The sequence below is a fragment of the Staurois parvus genome, unplaced genomic scaffold (genome assembly GCF_062004578.1).
Source record: "Staurois parvus isolate SC_StPar_1 unplaced genomic scaffold, SC_StPar_1.0 ptg000988l, whole genome shotgun sequence".
Lineage (NCBI taxonomy): Eukaryota > Metazoa > Chordata > Amphibia > Anura > Ranidae > Staurois > Staurois parvus.
The window spans coordinates 6,769,355-6,780,484 of NW_028318784.1; the positions used below are offsets into that span (position 1 = coordinate 6,769,355).

Sequence of the window (11,130 nt, forward strand, 5' to 3'; positions counted from 1 at the left end):
CTAAACGGAAAGTCACAGAAAACAGACATCTAGCACAGTAAGCCGTTTCTGTTTTCCATTATGCCAGCAGCCCAGAGCTGGCTTTTTCCCTCTCTCCATCAGGGGCGGACTGACAACTCATGGGGCCCCCGGGCAATAGGGGATCATGGGGCCCCTGTGTCCTTGCCCAAACTCAAAAAAGCCTATGAAAAAGGTACCAGGGGCGTCTCATGGGGCCCCCTACTGACCCGGGCCCTCGGGCAGTGCCCAAGTTTCCAAATGGTCAGTCCGCCCCTGCTCTCCATAAGGAAGCCAGCTATGGCTGGTGAAATGGACTGTTTCTGCTTTACTGGCTACCACACAATTACTCCCACTCCTGCCACTACTTGAAACCAATATGGCAATCATTTTCCAGAAAGCAGGGAAGCCATTTATCTGTGCCCTTCTGATTCTGGTCACACTTTAGTAAGAATTTTTCATACTTAGGGGTGAAACCTTTCCCTACAAAGTTAAACTCTGTTCACCCACCACCTCCTACCAACAAGAGCACCATATCTGCTATTAATGGTGCTCCTATTAGACAGGTATATCATACATGCAGGGCCTAAAATCAAGCAAGAGAATGCGCGCATTAAAGTCCAATGATATCTACAGAAAACTGCAATATGCCTCTTTCTGCCTGCGATCCTCTTGTCCAGCAGGGAATCTGTCTGCAGATGAACATGATCAGAACATTCATGTGAAAGTGTTAAGATGTTAAGAATCTTCTTAGCAAACCCTTGTGGCTTTAAAGCTGAACTCCTGAAAAAGTAAAACCTTCTATTGCATTGGGGACACACCCATACTGCAAGGGTTAAATGCTTGTTGATGTCTAGGGTACATTTTACTTTAAAGATCTTTACAGCAGGCTCCTCTGCACTGCTAGACTGATTACAGTAGCCTCATCTTCCCTGCACTCTGGAAGTTGGATGTCCTCTGACATCATCAAGAGAGGGTTTTTACTGTTACTGGAGTCTGGCTTTAAAGCGGTAGTAAACTCTTTAAAAAAAAAGTTTCCTGCTGCAAGGGAATATCATAATATGCTAGTATGCATCGCATACTAGCACATTATGGAAGACTTACCTTGAAATGAAGCCCTCCAGTGGCAAGCTATCACCATTGCAGAGGCTTCCATCTTCACCCGATCTTCCTTCTGGGTTCGCAGACTGCAGCCACTTGATTGGCTGAGCCGCAATGATGGCACACAGCTCTGAAGGAAGGGCATGCTATTCCTTCAGTGCACATGCGCCGGTGACGTAGACTATACAGTTAGTAATCAGTAAATCGACCAAAGAACAAAATGCTAAAATAATAGTTCAGCAGTCTCTGTCAAACTCTTGGCCAGAATGTTTACCCCCAAATCAGGTGTTGGAGCATTCATAGTTACTCCAAAGCCATATATAGATGCCTGAACTGTGTACCAAGCATACAATACTGTTCTTCTTTAATAAGGTGCAATGGGGTTTGGCCAGTGGCCTCTCACCAACTCCTGGGGTGACAGCTGGTCTCTTTTTGTTCTCCTTCAGCAGATCGCCGAATTCAGTGGCATAGGCATTCTCCCCAATGATCAGGCGGCAGCACCAGTTAGTGGTGTTCTCCCCAACAATCAAGCAGTGGCACCTGTCAGCAGCAGCGGCGTTCTTATATACCAGGTGTGACGATCGCGGCGTTAGACCCCTGACCTTCTCACCAAACTCATGACCGAAGGACTAGCCAATCTAACACCGCGATGTCATGTGCGTAACAATGCCACACCCAGCTGCACCCTGCACAACGATTTTCCAGCTAATGGACCACCAATCAATGTACCAGCAGCCTGAATGCGATTGTTACTGGGTCAAGTTAATTATGCAATTAACCCTTCACATTGCCACCACCTCCTTTTTGTACAGAGAAAGAGGAAACTCGGCAATATCAGCAATAACACTATGATGATGTAACGGACCGCCTGGCGGTACCACTAGCACTCCACTGGTCAGGTGCCCCCAGAGTACGGAATCTAAGCCCCAGAGCACTTGTTCACCAGGGCCCCTGATGGTAAGGATGGACTTGGAGCGCTCTGAGACCAGGTCGTGACTACTGAGTACACCCACTAGTGGTAGGGGTGTTCGCCAGGGGCTCCCACAGGGGAGAGCCTGATATGAGGAGGTCAGGTGACCCCGATGGGATGGATGGATGGCTGAGCAGGTGCGAGGTCAGACAAGCCGGGTCAGTAGCCGTGGGGACGGTGCGGTACAAAGCAGCGGTCAGAGAATAGTCGGGTCACACGCCAGGTCAGCAACAGAAGATCAGATCCAATAGGGGGCATCCAGGAGAGAGGTCAGGCAAGCCAAGGGTCAGAGCAGGAGAATACAGCGTGGTCAAGGACAATCGGGGTCAGCAACAATCAGGATACAGGTTCACAGGTAACAGGAATGCAGAAAAGACCAGACGGCACTCAATGACAGTTCAGGGCTGTTTAAATATCGCGCCCTGCACTGTCATTGGTTTCAGACGCGCGCCCGCGGCCTCTAGTGCGCATGCGCGAGTTCGGATGCCGCGGCCAGCCCAGACCTAGTGCCCGCGTCCCTGCACAAGGCGGCGCACTGCGCCTGCGCCGGGACCAGGGCTGCAGTGATCCCTGACAGATGGTTGAGATAATCGTCTGTATAGCACTGTCACCGCAGACAGGTTATACAGAGGGTTAAACAAACACAGTAGCGTTCTTTTAGAGGCAGGAATTCGTAAGCTGCATTAACGAGCTATAGAAACAGTTCAACACTTTCAGAAAGAAAGATTTATTACTAAAAGGTCAAAAGGGTGCAATAAAAATATTTACAGAAAAAGATGTAACCAATATATATATAAATATACAGAGAACAACAGCACAGCAAAGAGGTAACACAAAGGAGGTTAAAGGTTTAAAGTACTTGCCAATCAGCCTGAGGTTAAGCAGATCAAGTTTCAGAGCGAAAGGGCACAGTCTCCCAAGTAGGTTCTGATGTTAAAAGGGAGAATTCTTCAACTTACACTCTTAGGCCTGACAGCCTATTTTGTGGTCCTCCAGCAGGGGGTGTCTCTGAAGCCAAGGACCAATGCCTCATTTGGGGAGGAATTGTCTGGGCAGAGACCCAAACTAGAACCAAAATCTCTCATAGCTCATATTTTGGCTCATAACTTTTCCTAGGCACAGGTACCATCCCACCCGTGGGTAGATTAATATGCAGACACTTCTGAGGAACGGTTAGATATGAAATATAAAATACAGACTTGCATGGTTCAAGAGATATAATTTTCTGCTTTCCTAGGTATTCCAGTCAGGGAGTGTGACCTATCAAATGATTTGTCTTCTCGTGGCCAATCTGAAGATATGCCTGGTTTTTATGTAAGTCTCTTATATTCCAAGATATGAGACATAGGGGAAAATGGATTTTAAATGTGTTATCTAGTTCCTTACTCCTCTGGAATGTCTTTGAACTCAGGGGACGGCTTAAGTTATCTTTTTACGATGTGCCAGCTTGTACAGGTTCTTTAGACAGCGAGGCCGTTATAGCTCGAAGCTTCCTGCTGTGTTTTGGCCTCCTGTAACACTCATCACTCAGGCCACATGTCACTGTAAATGAACAGAGAGGGAAGCTGGATGATGGGACGACATGGAGAATGCTTAACAAAATGGTTGAACCGTGTCCATCTCTGTGTGTATGCTTGCTACACCAGGTAATGTCCACTAGTCCACCTTGCTGTGTCCCTGATGTGGTGGCAAATGTTCTGCTAACAATCTGTTGCATGGTCTGTTTTCCACAAACTTCTCACCACATTTTCCTGGATCCCAGGAACAGACCTTCCTTTCCTCTTATCAGAGCCCTAGTCATACTGGGATGCTTAGTTACATTGCCAGTCTGACACACAAGCTAATTCTGTCTGGGGACCACATCCTCCACAAGTCTCACTTCCTCACAACAGGCTCGTGTTGTTCCAGGATGCACATCGGTCCATATCCCCTTCCTCCATGTCCTCCTTCAGCCAATCACAATCCATTCAGTATACATATTGGCTCACCCAAAATGGCCGCCGACAGGGTAAAGACACTCCATAGTCAAGCATTGCTCATGGCCTTCCCCAGAAAGGTCACTGCAGCTTAGCATTGCAGGCAATTCATTTAATCCTCCTAATATTATAGGTAGGGAGCAATGCTTCTAAAATGGGCAAAAAAATTCAAAAACCTGGCTACACATTTAATGTGCTGGCATGTTTTAGAAATTCTGTTTTATAATGTTTTGTGTTGTCTTGGTTCTCAGCCTTGATGAAAAAGGAGCCTTAAGCCCCAAACACGTGTTGGCTTTGTCTTCTGATTTTTTTTTACCAAGATTAAAAACCTTTTACTGGACTTGCACTATCCTGTGGTGCTTTCATCGTTTTACACTTAGATCCAAAATCAGGGAAGCTAAAGTCTTAGTAACAAAGTAAAGATAGGAGTACAAAGAAGAGGGTATTCTGATTAACAAAGGTGATAGAAAGCACCTGTATAAGGTTTTCTGTTAGTTTGAGCTTTTCAATTTTAAAAGTGAAAATATTTGACAGGTTCATTATAAAAAGTACCTGTGATTGGCACCTGACATTTTGCCCAGTTCTATCTGCAGTGGAATGTGTTCCCAGCATTCAGGACTCATTGCACCTGTGATTCCAGAACCCTTCATCCTGTCCATTAGCTTGAAGCCCATTCTATCGGCATAATATTACATAGAAATTTACTTTAGAAGTACAGAGGTATTTCTTTTGATTTTCACAAGTGACACTCTGTCGGGCTATTGTGTTCTGTCCTGGAGGGTCCTGGCCAGCCTCAGTGCTTGTACATGCAAGACATTTTATTAGTTATGGTGGATGTATTGTTAAAGTTGAGCTCCAGACAGGGGCGGACTGACAACTCATGGGGCCCCTGGGCAATAGGGGATCATGGGGCCCCTGTGTCCAAACTCAAAAAATACTATGAAAAAGGTACCAGGGGCATCTCATGGGGCCCCCTGCTGACCCAGGGCCCTCGGGCAGTGCCCGAGTTTCCAAATGGTCAGTCCGCCCCTGGCTCCAGACAAACAAGATAAATTATATATGAGAGCTGTTCCAAGGATTTGCATTTCTGTCCATCCAGCCTTTAGATTTACACTGATTTGCAACACAGTAGAGCCCTGTCTGACATGGCTAAAGACCTGATTTTTCTCTGCTGCAGTTCAGTAACACCTACAGCTCTTGTTCCTTCCCCAGACTGTGACTGGACAGTGCAATGATAAGCAGCAGACTAATGAGCTCATCTCTCTGTCACTCTTTTCTCTTACCAGCTCTTGGTGCTGCAGCGCACCTGACTGGCTACTTGAGCTGCTTCTCCCTCCTCCTGTCTGAGCTGTGCTTTACAGGGAATGCAGGAGCTGGTACCAAGCCAAATTCAGGTAGTTTCAGAGTTTACGTGAAAAAAAAACATTTAATTGGAAACTGTTCCTATGTGTATTTTTTATCTGCCTGGAGATAGAGAGTAGCTTCTGACTTATAATAAACAGACACCAGGGGCAGACTGACCATTCGAGCACTTGGGCACTGCTCGAGGGCCCGGGGTCAGTAGGGGGCCCCATGAAATGGCCCTGGTACCTTTTTTATAGGCTTTTTTGAGTGTGAGCACGGACACAAGGGCCCCATGATCCCCTATTGCCCGGGGCCCCATGAGTTGTCAGTCCGCCCCTGACAGACACTCACCTGTCCAAGGATCCAGCTCCATCCTCACCTGAGCCAATTCTTCACCAGTCATCAGGTCCCTGGTCTGGCATATATTATCTGTGGGCTGCCAGTTAATATAACTCCTCATGGCTTCACAGCTAGTTTTCTGCTGCACATGCGAAGGTCACACTGCACTTTTGTGGATGGTACAAGAAAGTTGGGAGAAAGGAGGGGGGGAGTAGAACTTCTGTTGGATCCACTGTGGCGATCCAACGATAAGTACTGGTGGGTACGTGGTTCTGACCCCATAAATGTGGCAGAGGAACGGGAGTGGGTGAAGTTCCACTTAAGATTTAAAGGGATATTAAAGGCAAGTTTGTTCTTCTTTTTTAAATAGGAAATACTTGTTCTGTGCAGTGGTTTTGCACAGAGCAGCCCGATCCTCCTCTTCTCGAGTCCCCCACAGGCGCTCCTGGCCCCTCCCCCCTGACAAGTGCCCCCAGAGAAAACAGCTTACTATGTAAGCACCCAAGCAGGTTCACTCCTGATCTGCTGCTCTGTGCATCCATTCACACTCAGGGCCAGGGTTCGGTCCTGCCCCCTCTATCTCCTCATTGACTCACTGGTTGTGATTGAGAGCAACAGGAGCCAATGACTCCCACTGCTGTCTCAGCCAATGAGGAGGAGCAGTCCCTTGAGAGCCAAGGCTGGATTGCTGGAATGCAAAGGGGCTCAGGTAAATATTAGGGGGGGGGGGGACTGGGTGTGCTGCTACACACTGAAGGTTGTTTACCTCCATGCATAGAACGCATGAAGGTCAACAACCTTTGAGCCTTTAGAACTATTTTAAATTGATTCTAAAGGATTAAATGTTTTTTTCTAAAAATAACAAACATTTCTATACTTACCTGCTGTGTGCAGTGGTTTTGCACAGAGCAGCCTGGATCGTGTGCCCCACAGGCTCTCCTGGCCCCTCCCTCCTGTTGGGTGCCCCCACAGCAAACAGCTTGCTATGGGGGCGCCTGCTGCTCTGTGTGTTCATTCAATGAGGAGAGGGAGTCCCAGGATAACCAAGACTCCAGTGCACATTTCTGGATTGAGAGGGGGCCTAGGTGAGTATAAGGAGGAGCTGGGGGTGAAGCTGCACACAGAAGATTTTTTACCTTCATTCATAGAATGAAGCCTTCACAACCACTTTAAGTATGGGATTAAACGTTTTAGCAGTGTATAAAAAGAGAAATATACTCAAACACAAAGAAAAGGGTTTAAGCTCCATTAACACCATACAGGTGTAATGGAACACGTGGGCACTTCCATGTGTCACATATAGGGCAGCCCATTCATTTCAATTGGCTGGCTGACAAGTGGGAAATGTGCAAAAGAAGTATGTGTCTGGTTAGCAGATGCATGCATGTGCTGTTAGGAGTTATGGCACCACTGTGCATCTGCTAAAGGGCATTGTGCTTCTGTTCGTGTCAGTAAAGCAGGATTTTGTGTGTGTGTGAACATAGCCTTAGATTTATTTCAAAAGTTCTGTACTGTATTTCAAAAACAGTTGCATATAATAATAATCTCTTTAGCTACAATATAGTATTCTGGATAGCAGAGGATCCCCTGCCACCCATCCTTTGCTCGGCATTGAAGACCTTCAAGCATGTACAGCATGAGGCCAACAATGGATTGGGCAAGTGCTAACCGTTCTTAACCAATCACAATTGATAAAAGCAAGGATACTAACCAATTACAACTGATTAAAAAAATGTGTATGCCATGTGTGAATAGTGCATGAAAGGGTGTCCTCTGTAAGATTTTGTTTACACTTGCAATTGAGGGGTGGTAAAAGCCTACTGTTGAGCCATATTTTAACCTCCCCTCAACTGTTCCCTTGTTGCTTCTGAGGCAGAGTCCAGGGGTGTACATTGTGAAATCACGATGCTTTGATTAGCGGCTGCAGCAGGAATTATACCCCTTGTTGTGTTCATTGGGCGGTATCACCCACCGAGCATGACCCATTTAAGTGAATGGTATTCTTCTGTATTAATGAATTCAAAGTACAGCCATGGAAAAGCAGTCAAGTAACATTCAGGCATAGTAAATCTATGGATTAGGAACATCTCAAAGGTAAATTCGATCCTGGCCAAATCTACGCAGCTCCACCAACTGCAGTCTCCAGCATTGTATGTTGATTTTCATGGTCAATAATGAATGGTAGTGAAATCAATCATGTCAGGAGCAGAAACACACATAATTGCGTGACCCTGGCAGAAATTAATCCGGAACACTGTGAAATCCCCCTTCCTGTGGCCTGTGTTATTAAGGTGAATGGAGCTGACAAGCAGATTAATGACCCAGTGTCAGAGAGTTTGAAAGAAGCTCGTCTGAACTTGTCATCGAGTTGTCCCCGAACTTGCAATTTCTCAGTGCTTAAGGCAGAAGTGCTGATCACCAAGAGGAAAGGTCACCATTGTGTTTTCGGCAATATTTAAGTGCCACTGATTAATGCACAGAGAGAGGACAGCTGATTAATGTCCTTGGATAGGGCCCAAGGAACAAAGTATATACGGCTCTATATACATGAGAGTTTAGGACGAGTGCAGACATCCAGAGCAACAAACGGACCATCATATTTTAGTGACTGAGCAAAATCCCAACTCAAGGAAAGAAAACGTCTAAATACAAGGGGTGCTTGTATGTTATCTTGGTGTGCTTTCTGTATTTCTAGATCTGTGCAGTAATCCAGTGCCTAGGAGCTTCCTGCAATAAAGACCAGTCACTGCTGCTCTTGTACAGAATGACCGGTCTGGTCTCTGCCGCCTCTTGTAGTTTTCTGCAGGCAGCGTGCAGTGGGTGGACCTGCTGCCCCTCCTACAGCTTTGCTCTCAGCAAAAGGTATGTACAGCACTGCTACTTTTATATGGTAATATCTGGGTTTGTAAAGGTGTTTAGTGCACACATAGTGGATTTATTTCCTCTGTGGCTATTAAGAAATGTATTTAAAGTTTTAATGTATTTAAATGCACTCGTCATATGTATTCTTACTTAAATCTTGGTGTGTTTCTGTATTTCTTCCAGATCTGTGCAGGAATCCAGTGCGAAACATTACTTCTGTGCAGGAGCTTCCTGTAATAAAGACCAGTCACTGCTGCTTTCTCTCCTTGTGCAGGGTGACCAGTCTTGTCCCCGCCCTTTCTGGAGTTTTTTGCAGACACCTTGTGGTGGGTGGAGCCTACTGAGTCCCTTCTAGAGCCCTGCTCTCTGCACAGGCTTTGTACATGTAGCACCCTTCTAGTTTAGCTAGGGGGAGCTAGACCCTGATGGCTAGAGAGGAGCTGCTTAGCAGTTCAGGTGAGATAGTCAAAAGGGTCAAATTCTTGTCAGGACTGAAAGACTCTGTAAGCCATCTTCTCTGGAATTTCCCCCTGCTCTGAGGCTTTCAGGGGAGGGCCTTGGAGGCAGTGGATGGATCTGAGGAGTGGTTGGTTGAAATTTTGAGGGACCTCAGCCAATCCCCAACAGGAGGCTTGGCAAGGGGCTGGACTCCCTTAAAAGTGTTGGAACCTGCTCAGTAGCAGGAGTGTGGTGGTGGGAGAGGAGTATGGAGCAGGAAGATGTGAAGCTGGAGGAGGAAGGCTACCAGGAGGCCTAGTGGGAGGGGCCTGCCTGCAAGCCTAGAGCTGGAAAGAAGGAAACCACAGGACTCACTGGTCCCCTGAGAGAGGATCATGTGTGGCAAGGAAGGAGCAGCCCATTCCGCAAGTGGTACAGGAGAGGATCTGAATGAGTACATCTACACCCACTGGGTGGATAGGGGAAGAACCACTCTGGTGGGAAACCAGATTAGCCCTCTGCTAGTGACTGTGCACCTTATGTAAGGGAGCAGGAGCCAGATCCCCTGCTCAGGAAGAAAGTCTCCATATTGCCGGGTGAAGAGGAGTTCATCTACGGTCTGGGGTGGTACAACTGGAGCTGCTGGCAAGCACTCCTACAGAGACTGTGTCAGAGAAAAGATGCTTGTAAATAGTTCAGGAAATTGTCCTCAGAGTTCAGTTCTCTTGGACATCCTATACACAAATTACATCATCCAAGTTTAATCCCCTCAATAAAATAACAATGCTGAAGGCCTGATTTCTGTCTGTGGATGAAAGCTTGTGTGGAAAATGCTAACTGACTGGCTGTGCAGGACTATAGGGGGACCCAAATTCATCAGCAATCCTTAAGGAGGTAATGCTACATATAGCACAGTGATAACATCACTGCTACTTTTAAAAGGTAATATCTGGCTTTGCAAAGGTGCTTGGTGCTCACAAAGTGGATTTATATCCTTTGTGGCTATTAAGAAATATATTTGAATGAAAGTTTCTGTTCCCTGAGAAAACAAGCATAACTCAAAAGGCAATTCTAGGTGGTTTGTGCTTTGTGAACATTTTACAAACATTGCTAAGCTTTTATATATCTATATAGAAACATTATAGTAAACAGCTGGTAGCAGACCACATAATTTATTCACATATCCATGCTTTTTGACATTTGTTTGGAGAACAAGACAATTATGTTTTATGTTCTCTTTGTATTCACAGGGAAGAAGATTATACAGTATATATATATAAATATTATGTGAACTGTGCTTAGGTAAGCAAATGCAAATAAAACTATAAAGAAAAGTGTTAGAAATAAAACCTACAAGAAGCTGCAAACACACTGAGATAATGTCATGGTCCCAAATACATAAGAAAAGTGTTGCGCTAATTCCAAAATAAATAAAAAAATAAATATTAAGGTGCTGTACATCAATAAATGATCTACATCTAGCACTAAATATCCAAATCCACAGGTGCGAAAAAACAAAATATATTAAAGTCCCAAAATTTGAAATGGTGATGACTAATGTGCCACTCCAAATAAAAGCTATAGGATGGGAGTATCTCCGAGAAATTAGAAAGATCCTCTAGCAGGTAACACCATGCAAGGCGTACCAGAACTTTATGACCTTTTGATTAGAGGAAGGTCAGCATGTGAAAAATTCACAGATCTTAATGGCAACGTCATCGCGCAACCGGAAGTCTGCGGGAAGCCATTTTGATGTTACTAGCCAATGTGCTTTTACTTCAGTTCCATGTGAGTGTTCTACTTTTATAATAAAGGGGTCATTTGAATGGTGCACTGTACACTATGTTGAGCTGTTTGCTTTTATTTTGATATGTTAACACCAAAATTGACATTCTCCTTCTGAAATCAATATGGTTTCATCTGCTTTCTGATGATTTCCATTAAGATCTCCGAATTATGCGCATGCTAACCTTTCTCCAGTCAGAAGGTTGCTGTTGTTCCCAGTTGCTTTGTTATAATACTACTAATAATTGTCCGTGGAATATTTAATAGCAAGGAAATGTCACAGATGGACTTATTGCACAGGTGGCAACCTATCACGGT

At 45.4% G+C, this 11,130-nt stretch overlaps 1 long non-coding RNA gene across 1 annotated transcript; it reads left to right on the forward strand.

Moving 5' to 3' along the window:
• The first annotated feature begins 5,753 nt into the window (after nt 1-5,753).
• LOC149441414 (uncharacterized) lies at nt 5,754-9,818 on the forward strand. Its single transcript, XR_016307383.1, has 2 exons — nt 5,754-8,589; nt 8,773-9,818. It is a non-coding gene; the product is annotated as an uncharacterized LOC149441414 (long non-coding RNA).
• Nucleotides 9,819-11,130: the final 1,312 nt, after the last annotated feature.